A 5,921-nucleotide genomic window follows, 5' to 3' on the forward strand; every position below is an offset into this window, starting at 1 on the left:
AAGTGCTTTAAAATGGCATTTTAGTCCAAATAGCAGCATCTGCATAAACCCCTCAGGGAGCAAGCGTAGGTGACACAATTTACGGTATATTTTACTGGAGGTGTTCCTGAGAGGACAAATACTAAAAAGTCTGTTATTACGGATCACCCAGTGAGGTCACACACACACGTAAAGTAGATCCAGGTTAGTTCTACCAACAAGTCCAGTTAAAATTGGGGTATTTCACCTGCCATTTGTCTCTCAGATTTTGTTTACATACATACTAAAAGATTGGTTCTGGGTTCCTACGTTACCCTCCCCGCAGTGTTAAGCAATGTGCTGGTCCTGTGGAGAGTCTGCCGCTGCAGTGCTCCGGTGGCCGTCTCTCCCACCATCTCTCTCATACCTGCAGAGCTGGGAAAGGGAGGAGCAGCAGGGCTGCAGCCAGGGCTTCCGTAGGAGGTGTCCCGGGGCGAGCTGGTCCTGAACGGGGGTGATGGACTCCTTATGGAGGGACACTGCAGCCCGGATCACCTCCACGACCGAGTGGAAGGCGGGTTCCGTGTCTGGGGTAAGGAGCGTGGTCTCCGAGGGGGCCGCGGGAGAGGTCAAAGCACAAAGGGGGGTCATGGGAGGTCACGTAGGATGCGATGCAGAAACAGGCATGGGTATGCATGCAGGCTGTCCCGTTCTCGGGGTAGAAGTCCGGAGTGAAAAAGAACACCTTCCATTTTGAATAACCTTAAAGATTTACAATGAATTACAACCACCATAGTAGTTTACGTTTCACGTTAACTTGCTTACAAAAAACATTGGAATTCTTAATCATAATTAGCAGCACTATTACAGTAATTCAATTGCATTCTTAAAACTATTACATTGGAAATGTGGACTTACTGTTGGGAGGCTGCCACCTGACAGCGTTGAGGTAGGCGTTACAGTAATGGAAGAGAAACTCGAGCTTTGATCTCTCAACTTTCCCCTGCAGCAGGGGCATGAGGTCATGACCGTCTATCACTCTAGGAAGAGAAGACACAAACACACACACACACACACACACAATAAATTATCTCTGAGACACAGAAGTGGAGCACGCTGTAGGAATGATCCTTTGCGTAGGCAGAGAGACCTCAAAGGCCCTTGAAAACCTTTGATCAAAGGTTTAGATCAGCCTGATCCGTTTTTTCATTAGCTGAGATTTTTTTCTAGTAGGTCCCTTTTGACACCTATTGTGAATATAATGTCTCTGGTTAGGGGGTGATTCAGTGCACTGAGAGTGCATATCATTTCTATGGTGACCTAGATTCCAAACGCTGTAGTTTTGACTGATAGACGAGGCTACTAGAAAACCCTTCTAGTGCTTTGGACTTAACCATAGGAACAGAAGTACTTGAACAAACAATGCCCCTCAGACCTCAGCAATTTCACAGCACTCACCTGTCCCCCGGTGCCGTCCCTCCAGCTAACTTCACCGCAGTAGGGAAGATGTCCATGTTGCTGGTGGGTTCATCAATGTCTTTCCATGTAGGTAACATCCCAGTCCAACGGAGCAGTCCTGGAACTCGGATCACCCTTCCTAGTTGGTGGATTTCCCTACTGCTCAGAGACAGATTGAAGCACTTTCCGAGGACTGAGAATATGGGAAGTCTTTTATCACTCGACTGAAATATAAGGCTTACCAGAACTTTTCACGGAAACGTCTCGTCTCTTATGCATGAGGACATTTAGATAATCTGAGCAATTTATCTAGTAATCTATTATTCTATTCTATACATTGACTGGTTCTGACTTCCCATTAACATTCCTATACTCTACTAAACCACCGCAGATGCAAACTAAAGCCTCTCTGCACCTGCACTTCTAGGTTGAGTATTTTTACTCCTATAAAAAAAAAAGTTACCTATAAACAAAGAAAATTGTTTTAACCGAAAATTTGACATCTGGCTGTTCGGCCTCTGTTGACCTGTTCTTCTGAAGCTGTTACAGACTGTAGCTTTCTATATGCCATTCCATCCTCTGTGCACGTCCCCCCGGACTGAGATATCCTCAAGGTGCGCCCCCTGGTCTGAGGTCAGGTAAACCAGTGTGTTCTCCCTCAGGTTCAACCGGTTCAGAGTCTGCATGAGGTGACCTACAAACAGATGTTATGAAACAGGACATAATAGGTAAAATCCAATCAAATCTTCCAACCTTTCAAATATAATTAGTGTGGACATTTCAAATCTTCCAACCTTATAACTTATTGGACATAAAAAAATAAAGCCATACAGCAATATAGAGTAAATATCAAGTCTAACCTACACTCCAGTCTACTTCCTGGACGGCGTTTCCATAGATACCGTGCTGACTGGTCCCCTGGAAGGCTGGCGATGCAAACATGGCCGTGTGCACTTGGATGAAGGAGAAGAACAACAGGAAGGGTAGTGCAGAATTCCTGTCAAAATAGTCAACACACACACAGTGTAAATGGAAGAAAATAATTGTATGACAACAACGGAAACTACCGTGTACAGTATGCTTTCATTTTACAGACACAGTCACCTAGGTCACCAACCCTTTACACACACTTTCCTTACATGCCCGTTAGAGTTTCTTCCCACACACAAGACACAAATAAACAATAATCAAACACACTCACGCACGCACACACAAACACTTGATTTGGCTTCTATTCTGTCTCAATCTATCATGTAGTAGGGGAAATATAAATTAAAAAAACTCAACACACACCTTTCTCAAAAGTCCACTGCTTCATCTGTCATTCTCTGGGTCAGGTTCTCTTGAGACATATGGCTGCTCCACCACCTCCCGGCTCCTCATCAGAAAGCAGCTGAAGTCGGGGGACGTGGCAACGAACGTACCAAAGATGGCCGCCGCGGCGCCCACCAACGCCACCACACTCAGCACCAGCTTCCTCCGCGCTGTGACCACGCCCCGCGCATGCAGGAGGGTCACAGTAGCCACACCCACTCCCAGGGTCTTGTAGGGTAGAGTTGAGAATCTTTACTATCCTATATCCCTGAGGGACAATTTTCTTTATTAGCTAAAAGGTCAAACAAACTACATACAACAAACAACATTAAAACTAGTCTGATTACCAGTCTGTTTATGCCATCATGCCAACTCCTTATCACTTTGTTTGGCTTGACAATGAAAGCAATGGAGTTGGCAAGAGCATAAACAGATCCGGGACCGCATGCTACACCAGGATACATAAATAAAAGTAAAAATACTCAACGCAACACTGTAGTAAAAAGCATGAGTTGAAGCACACCCCAAAATGGCTGTAGAGGTGCTGACTAATGGAGAGTAAACTGTAGACAAATCTAATGTATTCAGAAAGCCCTTTTAACATCAGCAGATGTCACAAAGTGCTATTACAGAAACCCGGCTTATAACCCCAAACAGCAAGCAATGCAGATGGAGAAGACACTCTATACACGCTCCCAACAATTTAAAAGGTTAAACCAAAATAGTGTGCATTATCAACATGTATTGTATAGTGTACATCACCTTGAAGTGTATGTGTGCTTGGACATTGGCAAAGATGGCGCCGTGGCCGGGCTGACAGTCACGTAGGTTGGTCAGGGTTATACCGCAGAAGTGGTCGAAGCCGTGAGCACTGGGGTGGTGACAGTAGTCGTCGTTCCTCTCACAGTTAAGGCATCTTCAAAGAACAACGACCTTGAAAGACAACACATAAAGTGTTTTCAACAGTGGAGAAAAAAGGCAGATGATGAAAATTATTACAATTAATAATATGTCAACATGGCTTACTGAAAAGCCTGTGAGGCATGTTGCATATCAAAGAACAAGACCTTGAATGTCAACTCACATGTAAATGTACTTTGTCTGTTCAACCATAGAGAAGCCGATAATGAGTATGAAAAGCTATTATACAGTTTAAGTCAATCAATCATCATATACAGTCAGAATTGAAAAAACCCTTCAAACAACAAAACGGACACATCGCTGCAACCAATCAAATTAACTGTCACTGCTTCTGCGTGTTCCCTATTCCCAAAGTGTATTGATACTCACGACGATAATAAATGGGTTATACGTAGAGTTTTTCATGGACCTAAAGACGTTTTACATAGTAACAAAGGAGAGGACTTTGGCTCACCTATGAGAGCAGTCTCGTAGCCCTGTCGTTTGGTGACCTTGGCAAAGGTGACTTCTTCTTTGGGAAGACTGCCAGATGCAGCAGAGATGATATACACCCCCTAACTGTCCAAGACAAAAATAGGATCAAAAACTGATATGAAATCACAAAGTGGGGAGGGTAACAAAGTATAAAATTATACAGTGGAATGATGATGTACTATTCATCCTGCTGCATTGTGGTCATCATGCTATTTATTCTGTTCTATGAACTGTTCTCTCCACATAGCCTAACTAATGCATCCCTAACACCACATAATACTAGCTAGTGATCTGTTCAGTGATAAAATAATAGTACTAGGCAAAGCTTTGTGTCAAACCCCAGGAGGATAGGCTACACACTGAGCTCTTGTTGTTGTTGTTGTTGTGTAGTATATTTTATTGCTATTGTGTTACTATTTTTAACTATTTCACAGTAAAGTCTACGCCCGTTCGGCGCATGTGATTTATAACATTTGATTTTATGTTTATGACTCGCCTCACCAGATCGTATCGGATATCGGCCCATCAGGAAGGCTGCCCTGCTGGGCGTACAGAGGGGGGGGCGGCAGCGATGTGGGGGTCCTGCAGACACAACACAACACATTACCACCCAGCTGGGCTCATCATCTGGAAGGATACGTTTTAGTTGTGTTTTAAAAGGTGAGCACAGAGCACAGCAAGAATTAGAAGTCAGAATAAAAAGAATAGAATAGAATGTTGTCTTCCGAGGATGTACATTTTTGTTTGGAATCACAACTACAAATGAGAAGTATATGTCATGCAGGAAAGCCATGCTTAGAAACATGGGAAAGAACATAAAAAAAGCCTGTTACAGTTTATATCACTGTAACTTACCGCAAGGTTGTGTTCCCATTGTCTCCAATCGCCAAGTCATCGACCATAATCAGGACAAAATGCGGCCTTTTGTCATCATTCAAGGCATAGCGCACGTCAAACAACAACAGTAGACCTAGACAGCATGGGATCCATGGTGACTTCATTTTTCAAGGTAACACTGGAGAAGCAAAGACAGAGGCAATACGAGATGATTGGATAGGGTCAAATGCTTCAAGTTCCTCGGCATGTACATCACTGAGGACCTGAAATGGTCTCGGCACACCGACATCGTGGTGGCTGAAGAAATTTGGCATGGCCCCTAAGACCCTGACAAACTTCTACAGATGCACGATTGAGAGCATTCTGTTGGGCTGCATCACCACCTGGTAGGGTAACTGCTCTGCCCTCAACTGCATTATGGCTCTCAAGAAGGTAGTGCGTGCAGTCCAATGCATTACCAGGGACACACTGCTTGCCCTCCAGGACATCTAAGGCACCCGGTGTCAAAGTAAAGGCCAATAAGATCATTAAGGACCTTAGCCACCCGAGCGATGGACTGTTCACTCGGCTACCGTCCGACAGACATGACAGACAGAGGTATCAAAGCTAAGACAGAGACTCTAAAAAACTGCTTCTATTACCAGCCATCACTAGCCGTCTACCAGGTGATGCGCCACACACACACACACACACACACACACACACACACACACACACACACACACACACAGGACCACTGGTCACTTCCCATTTCACACTGTCTATTTAAATACTTTATCACCGACGTAGCACATCATAATATTAATTTCTCCTACTGTACATTGTATTTCAGTTGCACTGTTTATAAGCAGCGCATATTTATTTATACACTGGATTCTTGACAGAGCTTACTCATATATACTGCTCAAAAAAATAAAGGGAACACTTAAACAACACATCCTAGATCTGAATGAAAGAAA

The 5,921-nt window shown here is 44.0% G+C and overlaps 1 pseudogene; it reads right to left on the reverse strand.

The window, feature by feature from the left end:
- Window positions 1-306: 306 nt before the first annotated feature.
- On the reverse strand, window positions 307-4,999 carry LOC106574358 (steryl-sulfatase-like; annotated as a pseudogene).
- Window positions 5,000-5,921: the final 922 nt, after the last annotated feature.

The sequence above is a fragment of the Salmo salar genome, chromosome ssa16 (assembly GCF_905237065.1).
Source record: "Salmo salar chromosome ssa16, Ssal_v3.1, whole genome shotgun sequence".
Lineage (NCBI taxonomy): Eukaryota > Metazoa > Chordata > Actinopteri > Salmoniformes > Salmonidae > Salmo > Salmo salar.